The sequence below is a fragment of the Alosa sapidissima genome, chromosome 5, assembly GCF_018492685.1.
Source record: "Alosa sapidissima isolate fAloSap1 chromosome 5, fAloSap1.pri, whole genome shotgun sequence".
Lineage (NCBI taxonomy): Eukaryota > Metazoa > Chordata > Actinopteri > Clupeiformes > Clupeidae > Alosa > Alosa sapidissima.
The window spans coordinates 7,860,248-7,873,670 of NC_055961.1; the positions used below are offsets into that span (position 1 = coordinate 7,860,248).

The following is a 13,423-nucleotide window of genomic DNA, read 5'->3' on the forward strand; positions in this document are numbered from 1 at the left end:
TTCCGTGTAAAATGAATAATCTATGTTATAAACGATACTTATCTATGATGCATTATTTTTTTAAAGACTTTGACAAAACAGTGAAAACACTTTTTGGTGAAATGAAATGGTACCGCCCAATCAGATTTTGTCTCCAACGCGCATAACATCGTGGCATGCATGTTTCATTCGAACTCCGTTGTAACTGTTACCTCGCCTCGGAGGACTACCCACCCACCCCCTGTCAACCGTTTCGTGTCTCAAGTTCCAGCAGATGACTAACGTAATGAACTTTTACGTTCTCTAGATATTTCGTTCCAGTTATGAACTAGCCAGTGGGCAGTTTAATGAATTGCATATTTGTGTTTCTTCAATTTGTAAGTAGGTTATGCTGTTTTCGGTACGACAAGGTTATTAGTATAACCTCGCTTCCCTGTGTGGTTTTACACTGTTTGTTTTTGCAATTGGACTAAAACTTACCCATAGTGATGTGAGGATCAAGATTCACTTGCTGAACAAATTCGATCGACATATCAGGTAAGAATGTCAGCTTCATATATCTAGTTATTGTGCGGAATAGAATGTTATGTTGCATATCGTATTGCATTACTTCCGACATTATGTTTCTTGGTGTGTGTGTGTGTTTGAGAGTGCGCGGCGAACTTGTGTGTGTGTGTGTGTGTGTGTGTGTGTGTGTGCTTTTCCATTATCAGTTCACTGTCAAGTGCATTATCTGAATGGGACAGTTCACGATGCTTTGGAGTAGTCGCTTTCTGCCATTTTTATACACCTTGTAGTGCAAGTGCGCCTTTTATAGTGTGGTTGCTTTTGGTAGTATTTACTTCATTTAGTGCAGGGGTAAGTAGCAGAGTTGCTGGTATAAGGCGAAATATACTCAAACCTGAAGGGGCTGAAGTTGACTAGTGTATGAAGTCTGTGTAAACAGTAAGCGTTATTTCAAAGGCTGTGTCATTTTTCATCTTGAGACTGTTGTTACCACGCTCTCCACTCTCATGTGTATTTGGAATCCATCAAAACATCAGTAGCCTACATCAGCACAATAAGGCTTCCAAGTTTCTCTCTTTCAGTTGGTCTCAGAAAGTAATTAGCCATGGCTTTGGTTGGCTTTGAATCCCCGGAAACAAAATCTGCGATGCCATCACACATGCCATTTTAAGAAGTTCCATTTCTAGTGTGTTAAAACATTTTACACTGAAGAATCTGATGGCAGAATAGCAAATACTGCCATGACACAAGTGCAGGATAGTGTTTACTGTAAGGGCCTATAGGTGTCCAGCAACATTGCATATTATTACATCACAAAATATCCTCTGATAGGATTGATAGGTTGTGTTTAATCCTTCCTGTGGTTATTAATGCACAACACAAACACTCTCTTGTTCAGACAAAAGGCATCCTGAAGCTAACAAGCAATATCTGTGGAGGGAGCCAGAGGATGGGCAAGAGTTAACTGGCTGCATAAAGGGCCGTGTTGGTCAGCCATTTTGGTAATAGGTTTAGTAATGGCTTTATTTGCCCTGAATGACATCTCACATTTATCACCAGAGCAGAATCATCAATCACAGGTCTCGCCATTCGATCGGGGCATCAGATAGGTCTAAGCCCTTTTTTTCTGTCTTAAAGGGTAATGAAACTAAAATCTCTGGCTTATGTCTTGTGTGAAAACACAAGGGCCCTTTTTAAACGTAGACATCAAGGACGGCTGTTTTTGTCCTTTCGGAAGTTGCCCAAGAAATTTCTTCCTATCATTCTTGTCACACGGAGGGACATAGTTCAACAAAAATGTGGATTTAAGCTTGTCTAACCTTCAATCCCAATCCAGTTGATGCTGTAATCAGTACATTTGTTCAAGACATATGTCACTGCATTGCTCTGACCTTGGTAAAATTCTGAAGACTAGAAGAAAAAGACTAGAGCAGATTCCTCTCACAGACCTCAGAAAAGCCTTCATTAGTGTCAGTCTTTGAGGTATAAATCATAGGTACATTTTGGAATAGTTCAAACTCAATAGGTTACAAAGAATGTCCTTTCACATACTGCATCAGCCTATGCCTTTACAGATTGCTTCAGCTAACAAAACATCTCACCTCTGTTCTCTCCTTCTCTGTGTGTGTGTGTGTGTGTGCACGTGTGTGTGTGTGTGTGTGTGTGTGTGTGTGTGCGCACGCGTGTGTGTGTGTGTGTGTGTGTGCACGCGCGCACGTGTGTGTGTGTGTGTTTGTGTTTGTGTGTGTGTGCGCACGTGTGTGTGTGTGTGCGTGTGTGTGTGTGTGTGCGCACGCGTGTGTGTGTGTGTGTGTGACAACCTCTCTATACTCCTGTGCTTCTATCTATTCAGCTGTGTGACTCCTGTGCACGTGTGTGTGTGTGTGTGTGTGTGTGCACGCGCGCACGTGTGTGTGTGTGTGTGTGTGTGTTTGTGTTTGTGTGTGTGTGCGCACGTGTGTGTGTGTGTGTGTGTGCACGCGCGCACGTGTGTGTGTGTGTGCGTGTGTGTGTGTGTGCGTGTATATGCGCACGCGTGTGTGTGTGTGTGACAACCTCTCTATACTCCTGTGCTCCTATCTATTCAGCTGTGTGACTCCTATGAGTGTAGATCTCTAGTGTCAGAGATTATTGTGACATCCCATAATGCTGTATTCCAAGAATACAGCATTGAAGGGTGCACGCAGAGGTGAGGTGCGAGATGCCGTTTCCACGGCGCTGTGTGTCACTCCTGTTGCTTAGTGATCCGTGCGCCGCCTGTCACTGCAGACTCACATGGGGGATGTGTGAGTGTCCCATTAGATTGATCACTCTCAGCAAATTGCCATTAAGGCTGATGGTGGTGAGTGGTGTGCAGGGCCGCCGTTTAGCTTTCTGTGCAGGGGAATGCAAGGCTCATATTTCGAGCACGTTGCTCTGGTGTCCTGATGCTTGACAGATGCAGACAGCAATTCCCAAGGTCCCACAGATTAGGGGATTAGGAGATGTGCTGTAGTTTTGTCCAATATCCTTAATGCACTCACATAGACTGTGGTGGCGGAATAAGCTCAGTCCAGTGCGCAAGTGTTTTTTTATGTATTAGCATAGATATATCTTGTGTGGCATTGTACCTTTGGTGTCACAGCTGAAGTCCCTTTCCCACCCTCTCCCTCTCCCTCTCCCTCTCCCTCCCTCTCCCTCTCCCTCTCTCTATCTGTCTTTCTTTTCTCTCTCTTTTCTGTTCCGTGATTCACATTTTAGTCTAAAGCACTCACACGACCACTTCAGAATTGTGTGTGGTTTTTTTCTTCTTTTTTTTTTAAAGTATATTTTTTGGGCTTTTATGCCTTTAATGCGATAGGATAGTAGAGTGATAGAAGAGTGACAGGAAGTAAGTGGGAGAGAGTCTTGGGGTGGGATCCGGTAAGGACCACGGGGCGGGAATGGAACCCAGGTCGCCGGCGTACGGTGCAGGTGCCCCAGCCAGTTGCACCACGGCTGGGGCCGGCTCTTCTTAGTTCTTGCTGGCCCCTTGTGACTTTCATGTGTTTGCTTCACGTTAGCAGCTGTCAAAGTGGTTGATGGCTGATAGGTGACAGAGGGTTTTCTCTAAATTGCAGAATATTACACTGCACATCTATCACTAACACAGCCACTCAGCCTGAATGATGGCTTCCACTCACAGTTAGCTGCTAGTGCAGATTAGAGGAGAGAGAGCTGGTGCGATGTGCATAATGCTGCCTGCCCCACCGTCTCCTCCATGTTTGATGCTCCGAACACCAGGAGCACAGACGCTCGCAGGGGTGGAGTTTGCTCTGTATGTTTGTCCTTTGGGGAGGGGCTGGGTGAGCCACAGGAGAAACAAGAGACTGGTGTGTGGCTTTTTTTAGAGAGTTGAACGTGTCACCGAAAGACAAAGAAAAGCCTGAAATAGAGAAATGTGTGACATCCGATGAAAGGCTGGGTTTTGAATACACAATTCAGATTTTGTACTGTTTATATGGTGCTCTTGAAATCGCATGACATTTAAGGGGTATTCAAATGCAGGTTCTTAACTAAAATAGCTGCACATTGCACCTTTGAACACTGAAATCCCTTTAATAGCATGAATGAAGGATTTCACAATTTAATTACATCTTGCCACCTGTAATAGATACATATTCAGTCATCACGTCTTCAATAATGACAAATTCCCTGCATCCAGAAGAATTCTATAGTGTAAGCTTTTGTATTATTACAGTAAACCTTTTTCCCATGCACCTTGTTAAGAAGTTACTGACAGTGCCTTGAGGCTTTTTAAAAATCTTATTAAGTCAACAGTTTTTTTTTTCTATTATGCGGAGGGGATCGGCCAAGGAGGTAATGGACCATAGTTAAAATTAATGAAAGTGCCCAGCTGTCAGTTATCCAATTGCCTTGTCATAACCAAAAATGAGCCTCTATTAGAGAAAATGTTCAACATCCACCATTTCCTTCACATTTCAGTGCATGTATAGAAGTTGAGCTTATTATATCTATTTATTTCACATCTCCTTATCTTATCTTATTTTCTAGGAAGGGAATTGAGCCTTTCCTTCAAAATGGTCATGGACAAAAACTAATGCAACTCAGTGAATGACATTTACAAAAAGAAAGAAAAAGAAAATGATAGATAGATAGATAGATAGATCAAATGATTGATTGGTTGATTGATTGATTGATTGATTGATTGATTGATTGATTGATTGATTAATTGATTGATTGACAATAATACATAACTTATTCCACTTGCTGTATTTCTTATTTTCACAAGTCACCTGCATCCAGTTGCATTTTTTAACCAAAGATATCTGATGTGGGTGGTCTTACAGGATTGTCCTGCAGCACAGCAGAAATGATGTCAAAGGAAGATTATTCCACAATGAAGAACAACATATGCACACCACACCATCTGTCTCTCTGCTGTATTCTGTTTGGAAGCGACAGAAAGAAAAATGTCTGAATGAATCACTGAATACTACAAGCAGTCAATCCAGAATGAAACACAAATACATCACTGTTCTCTCTGCCACTGCCATGCTTTTGAAACAGTCCACAAAATACAAAAACACAGCGCCGAACTTGTCCATTCAAATGAGGTAGAAATGGTCCTGAGCCTGGATGCCAAGCTCGGCTTCCCTCTGAATCCTATTACGGCTTTGCAGGATACATCTGAACGGAGCGCTTCAGCGCGCGGATCCACAGACCCACCCAAGCCTCCAGTTTATGTAATTTACTCTGATTTAATCCCTGATCCTGCCCAAATGAATTCATAGAAATTGGCGACCAGATCAGATACTGTCAGGTTTGGGCATCCCTGCAAGCTGTACGAGTTATTTCTGTAATCTGTTGTGGACTTCCAGTAAGGGGTTGAAATGGGAGATGTGACCTCCAAAAGCTCATCCACTTATTATTTGAGTTATTCAGAGATAACTTGTTTTTCTTTCCTATGTCTGCAAGCCCTCTGGAGTTGCAGCCTTTATGGTTGTTGCCACGCCTGTTCGATTCAGTGTCAGCTTAATACGCCTCTATAGATCTACGCCTCTATAGATCTACGCCAAATGTTTTATTGTTGTCATGTGTATTGTGGTGTGTTCACACCCGTGTCAGTATCATTTGTGTGTACCTTAGAGCTTAAAGGTGCCCACAGTTTGCTTCATGCACCGACCACCTGGCACTGAAGTGAAAGCCAGGTTATTTTTTGTTATTTGGTATTTGTTAGCAGGCAAATGGAAGAATGTTGCATGCAGTATGCACTGTATATATATGATGTAGTGCCAATGCATGCACACATGTATGCGCACATGCACACATACAGTACACATGTACTACTGTACACACAGTCACACACACACACACACACACACACACACACACACACACACTCTCTCTCTCTCTGAAATGGTGCATGTCTACTCTAAGTTTCTTCATACAAGGTCAGTGAATTTTTCAGTTTCTTTAGAATACTGATGAGAGTGCAGCCAGTGAATCAGTCTGGATCATACAGTAGTTACTCCTGCTCATGTTTACTCTGTAGTTGTTTTTCTTGTCTTTCCGGTGAAAAAGAAAAACATGTTTTTGTCATAGCACTCTGAGCCTTTGACTGCTCTCAATGCTAGACATTGCTTTGAATATCTGGAATTCCTGTCATGTTTTTTCAAAGCATTGCCATGGAAACCAATCAAGGGTGTAGGTTTGGTCTCAGCTTTGGTGGGGACACATCCCCAACTTCTGTTGTTACGATAGACGATAGAACATTATTGTTTCAATACTAAGTGAAGAATCTCGATTTCGATACTTTTGCAATTTTTTAAAATTGGATTTGGTTTGTGTGATTTGTGAGATCATTCACATCAGTGGCAATCATAGAATTTGATTGACCCTCCACACACACACACACACACACACACACACACACACACACACACACACACACACACATAGAAAGTGATGGTTGCTATAGGTTTCTATTTCATATTTTTAAATTCCTATAAACTTTATATTGTTAATTATTTATAGTATTTTATGATCTGCATAATTACTCATAGCTAAACATATTTAGTAATTTGAATACATCACATTGATATTTAAACTATTAGGCTACCCTTGTCTTTAATATCATCACATTTGTGGTGTGTAGGCTAAAACGAATTGAGTGTCTGTCACTTTAAGTAAAACTCTCACGGTTTTAGGCTAGTGAAAAATAGTTTTCACAAGTGCAAGGATATGTGGATTCAATTCATCATGTTTGCTATGTCATTAGATAAAATAAATGTTCAAAAAACTAACAAGTCAAAGAAAATCTTTCTGGGATGAGATCACAGAAGAGATGTCTGGTGTCTCTAAATGTTCATTTCTATGCACCATAGTTTATCTTTTATTTATTTGCATTGTGCAGGCTACATTCACAAATACATTACCCTACATAAACAGAATATAGGAACAGGAAAATGTCTAGGATCCATAGTTTATTGCGACTGCAAGATTGGCAGCCCAATTAACAGTCAGTGATGGTGACTTCTATTCTGTGCTATAGCCTATGCGACTGTCCGTGCGGCACACCCTTATTCAACTTGACTCCTAACTTTGGTTAAAAGATTACAGAAGCTAGGTTTAGCTGTGACAATATCCTGGGTAATACCCTAACAGCTAATGTTCATTTACACAGTAAAATCCACATTTGAAAGCCTGGTCACCAGTTGCCAGTTTGTATGGCTAGTTATTTTGCCTACTTAGACTCTGCCTAATGAAAAAGCTTTGTATGTCCCCTTTCTTCTTCTTGGGTGGCTTAGCTGATCTACAAACCACAAAAAGGGGCAAACATGTACATGCTGAAGGGCAAAGGGAATATCAAAATGTTTTACTTTGGCCTTTTATGGGGTATGTATTGGCAGACAGCCCTGGTAACTTACCGTTGTCGTTGACACACCCGCTCGTTTGACTGCCAGTGCAAAGTAGCCTGTGCTTTGACACTCTCCGTGCGTGTAGTGTGCGTGTCAGATAACCCTTCCCCCTCGTTTTTTTAGCCAATCAAATGAGGACGTTTCTTATACTATCATGCTGGCTGTCGGAATGATCAGCAGCACAAATAAGTTTGCTAAAATATTGGTGGGGACAATTTTGTCATCTTAAAATTTTGATTAGGACTAGTCCTTAGCGTCCCACCCTAAATCTACGCCCATGAAACCAATGCCATCTTACAAAATCATTTCCCCCTCTACATGAAAGAGGAGTGCCTCAGCCAGCTGGCTGATTAGCTGATAGGGTCAGCAGCCTTTGGCAGGGGCCAGGGACCCGCCACGGCAACAATTAAACTGGTGTAAAACAGAAGGCATGGGCAGGGAGGGGACTGTGCCCTCCGTCACCACATGGGCTGTGTGGCACACATGCCCACTGGCCAGCCCGGTCGGCTGGTTCCGGAATCTATGCCACCATATGCTGCAAAGGTGTGATATGATGACCTTCAGTAGCAGGATGGCATTCTGGCCCTTTAGATATAGATCTAATCAATGTAAACTGTGTGTCTGCTTAATGCCTGATCTTAATATGATGTAATATTCAGCTTCTGTGTCATTTTTGCACTTTTCCAGACCTAGCCCAAACTGGTTGTGCGTGTAGTTCATTTGGGCTACTGCACTGCAGTAAAATGAGACTGCTTGTTTGTCATTCCAAATAAACATGATGTGATATGTTAGTGGGAATATGCTGTATGGGGATAATCTTGCAACCCTGCAGTGCTCCTCCCATTATAATATGACATATGTAAAATGCAGAGTTGATTCATAGCAATCTTTCTGTTGATGTGTGTAAAGCCGTGACATGTTTGTTTAGGAATTAGTTGATACATCGTTGTCTTATGTATTTGGATTGTGTCCCATGCATTATGTTTGGCTATAGAGCAGATATTTTAGTCGAGGGTTTCGCTATCTATAGAGCATTAAAATGATTGAAAGATTAAGACACTTCAATATCTGGTCTCTAAATCCAACATTTAATCTAAATCCCATGTACTTGACTACAGCGATAAATCATTTGACAGGAAAAGCATTTTTTTTTTCTCCAAAGCACTTGTTTATGAAAGGTTGTACTACTAGAGAAGTACACAATTATTGGTCCTGTTCAGTGTCTTCATTTGCAGTGTGTGTCCTGCATACAACATGAGAGACGTACTGTAGTATGGATGCAAAAGAGAGACGTACTGTAGTATCGTACTGTAGTATGGATGTAAAAGAGAGACGTACTGTAGTATGGATGTAAATGAGAGACGTACTGTAGTATGGATGTAAAAGAGAGACGTACTGTAGTATCGTACTGTAGTATGGATGTAAATGAGAGACGTACTGTAGTATGGATGTAAAAGAGAGACGTACTGTAGTATCGTACTGTAGTATGGATGTAAAAGAGAGACGTACTGTGGTATGGATGCAAAAGAGAGACGTACTGTAGTATGGATGCAAAAGAGAGACGTACTGTAGTATCGTACTGTAGTATGGATGCAAAAGAGAGACGTACTGTAGGATGCAAATGAGAGACGTACTGTAGTATCGTACTGTAGTATGGATGTAAAAGAGAGACGTACTGTAGGATGCAAATGAGAGACGTACTGTAGTATCGTACTGTAGTATGGATGTAAAAGAGAGACGTACTGTAGGATGCAAATGAGAGACGTACTGTAGTATCGTACTGTAGTATGGATGTAAAAGAGAGACGTACTGTAGGATGGATGCAAAAGAGAGACGTACTGTAGTATGGATGTAAAAGAGAGACGTACTGTAGTATGGATGCAAAAGAGAGACGTACTGTAGTATCGTACTGTAGTATGGATGCAAAAGAGAGACGTACTGTAGTATCGTACTGTAGTATGGATGCAAAAGAGAGACGTACTGTAGTATGGATGCAAAAGAGAGACGTACTGTAGGATGCAAATGAGAGACGTACTGTAGTATCGTACTGTAGTATGGATGCAAAAGAGAGACGTACTGTAGGATGCAAATGAGAGACGTACTGTAGTATCGTACTGTAGTATGGATGTAAAAGAGAGACGTACTGTAGGATGCAAATGAGAGACGTACTGTAGTATCGTACTGTAGTATGGATGTAAAAGAGAGACGTACTGTAGTATGGATGCAAAAGACTGGCATTTAGTGTATGTGAGCACTGAGGAGAATAGTGTGGAGAGAAACTCATTTTTCAACAGTCGAGTCCAGCATTTAAATAGTGATTTCCCCCAGTAATTTCTGAGGCATTAAGTGAACTGGCTGCTTCATTACATAAGTGGAGTGAGATCGCTCCTCCAGGACGTATCTTGTTAAGTCTCTCGGGTAATCTTGCATACAATAGCGTGTGTGAGTAGTATTCTCGCAGTCTAGCCTTAGAGTTGCAACTTTCTCCTCCTTTATATTAATGTGCAGAAAGGATCGTTGGGAATAGACCAAACGGGGCCTGTTCTAAATCATTTACTCTCTTATTACGTGAGTCTGAATACTGAAGAGTCGTCCCAGTGATCCTGTATTTAACCTGTGATGGCCTAAGGATAGCTCAGCTTTATTCCACAAAGCTTTTTTAAAGTGTGAATATTATATCTTAAAATCCTTTCAATTGATACAGCATGAATGTGCTGTTTTTTTTCATATATATATATATATATATATATATATATATAGAGAGAGAGAGAGAGAGAGAGAGAGAGAGAGAGAGAGAGACATAGAGAGACAGATAGATATAGATAGATATAGATATTATATATGTATTAATGAGATATACTCACATTTTCATGCATATACACAACTGTTAGATTTCAGGATTTGCCATATTATGTCAGCATGCCTAGGCTCCATGCCTCTTACTTTTCCACCACCAGCTGAGCACATAAAGCAGTGCTAAACCACATATCTATCTGCCACTGCCACCGGGCATCAGTGTGCAGAATAACATTTCAGATGGGCCACTGTATTAACCGGCTCTTTTACATGTCCCTTGTTTTGCCCCGTGGGGGTTAAAGTTCCAATTACCAGCAGCCTGGCCGCGGCCCCAAAGTGCAGTAAGATGAAGTTGCTCACTCCCAGGTCTGACACAGCTGTTCTCACTCTGGCCCATTTGCATGCCGGGCAGGTTTCATGGCTGATACAAAATGGTGATTCATGGGAAAGGGGCTGAAATGAACTACTAAGTGCTGCTACTAACTGAGTCATATGAAATGAATTATGTCTTGTTCCACTTTGGTGATAAAATACACTCTCTCTACTCACTCCAAAATGTTTCATGAGTTTCTCTTTGCTTGTAAAGTAATTTGGGGGAACAAAAATAAATGAATAAAATAATAATTGTACTGTTTTATGCAAATGTATTTGTTCATCTTAGACTACAGTTTGTTTTGTAGACTTTTTAGCCATTTAGCCAGTTGCAAGGCTGAAACAAGTAATCTTTTTGCCTATAGCACAGCACAATGGACACTGTATGCCAAGTCTATTTTAGTCTACAGTATTGTAACGATTTGATAGCGACACACACAGTTGTCCAATCAAAGGTTTATTCGCGGAAGCGGGAATCAGCCAAACACATAGATCAAGACACCATTACATAGCAAACACAAGGGAAGTCAATAAAACAAGCACGATACACGAACAGGGTAGTCACATACAATACACCGGGTAAAGCACACAAGGTAAAACCTAAAGAAAGACTACACAAGCTAACACATACATGACAAGGAAAACGCAATTACACAAACTAAAACCAACATTACACAAACCAGCATTCACACACATTGCATTCTGGGAGGCTAGCACTCAGTCCAAAAGACACCGACGTTACACAATGTTAGCCCATTCCTAGTAGAATGACTTAGGATGTTTGTTATACACATTGTCACAGCATATTTTATGAAAAATAAAAGCAAAACAGAATAATTTCAGCTGAAATCAGTCATGTGAAGTGACAGTCATGTGAGAATCCAAAATCATTTTCTTGGTGCCACCTGGAATGGCAACAATACAAATGTTCGAGGTTCGAGGAAGTTTGACCATATTTGCGCTCTAAGGTGGCAATATTAGAAATAGCCATGCCTGCCCTCCCTTGGGCTCACCGAATAAGGCCTCACATTGGTAGACCAGTTGAAGTGAAACCAAAGGACAGCTCTCACCTCAAGCAAGTGAAGTAGGGATTTGCAGCACTGACTGACACTCAAAATGTCACCGTACCTGCTGTCATTTAACACAGTGATGATGGAAAAGGGTACTAAGGAAATATGCAATGTGCGAATTATTAATATCTGAGTTAATATGCACTTTACATCAATCAGCTGCACCTTAAGTTGTCATATGCTTGGGGTTCAAGAGGTTAATGTAGTTTCTTTAGTCACCAAGGGTCAGTTTGTTGTTTAGTAAACTGCACAGGACATATTTGTCCATTGGCAGCTGTTTAGAGCACTTGCCATTTTCTTTCAGATCATGTACTATTGCTTCCATAATCTCCTTCATTCGAACATAGCGGTAAACTATCTGCAGTTGGTATTTGATTTTAGCAATAATTGAGGTGAAAAGTGAAATGGCCCATGCCTGGGATTATCTGAGCTTTACGTCTGCAGCCAAGCCTGGATGCCTTCCAGCCAGGCATCTGGAGCGAAGCGTGGGGCTAGCTAGCAAGACACTCTGGATAAGGGCCAGCTGATTTTTTTTTTCTCTCATTACTGGGCGACTCCATCAATATCGGTTTGGCAGATTGTGGTTTCCTGTAGATTTAATTCACTTTCTCGGGCTCTCCCCCGCTGCAAAAACATGCCACTACGTTCATTCCGAGTCAGTGGGCCTGAGCTCACATCAGAATGTGCCTGGCTGCACATCTGTGTGTTACGCTGTGTGTGCGTGTGTGTGTGCAGAATATAAAACAGTAATTGTAGATATGCAAGAGTACAACATAAATCGGAGTTCACAACACAGAAGTACTGTGCTTGTAATGTTGTTAAATGCAGTGGTGGTTGTATTGTAGAAATTCTGGGGATCTATAATGCTAATAACTATTGGCTCGCTAACCAAAGTCATCACCCTTTGCTGTGGAATCCCAACTACTGCCTGGGTAGCCATGTTCTCTGTCTGCTGCATAAAGAAAGTTCTGCTTCAGCAAGCTCCTCTAAAGCTCCACCTGATTGGAGCTGCTGTTGTCAAATGGGGTCTGTAGCTGTTGGAACATCTTGTCTTGAACGGCAGGTGCACGCCACACAAGCAGCAGGAGTTGGCATTTTTAAAAAGATCTAGTTCACTAAAACTGAACTTTCTGACTTAGATAGTTTTTTAATACATCAATATTCCAGTGCAGTATCCCAGTGCAAAGTGAAGAATCAATGATGGAAGCCTAGAGTACATGTAAAAACTATTGACCTTTATGAAATACATGAATGCATTTTAATGTCTATTAGGTATATTAAAGTCCTGAATGATGAATATAAAGCCCACCAAGTGCGTTGGTCATCATCATTATAAAGCACACCAAATTGTCCTTCTGAATTGTGACTTTGGGTTATTTAATTGAACATTAGAAGGAGAAGAATTACCAGTCTGACAGTCTTTAAGTTATGTCATACACATGTTCCATGATTGAAAAATATGTTTTCTTCAAAGTAATGTATCCCAGCATATTCAACTATCTGCTCTGGGGCAATTCCGCGCAAAACTGTCACATCCATAATGTCAACACGATGCCATGGTATTTAGTTGCCGTTATGGATGTGACAGTTTTGCGTGGAATTGCCCTCTGCAAAACATCTTAGAATTCTAGAATCTAAGTGAGAGAAATAACCTTAAATCAAGTGAATATATGCTTATTTTTCAATTATTTGCTTATAACAAGACATGTTTAGACATTTTTGCTATTGATTTAAGTTTTTTTGACCTTGTTATATCGTCTTGTTTTATTGGCAGATTATTTAGCTCATTTTGTGTAAATA

At 41.1% G+C, this 13,423-nt stretch overlaps 1 protein-coding gene across 1 annotated transcript in view; it reads left to right on the forward strand.

Annotated features, from left to right (window-relative positions):
* The first annotated feature begins 242 nt into the window (after positions 1–242).
* si:ch211-12m10.1 (teneurin-2) overlaps positions 243–13,423 on the forward strand; it is a 183,967-nt gene continuing 170,786 nt past the window's right edge. The window contains exon 1 of the mRNA XM_042093974.1: positions 243–516. The gene's annotated coding sequence lies outside the window, so the exon portion shown is untranslated. The remainder of the gene's footprint in view (positions 517–13,423) is intronic.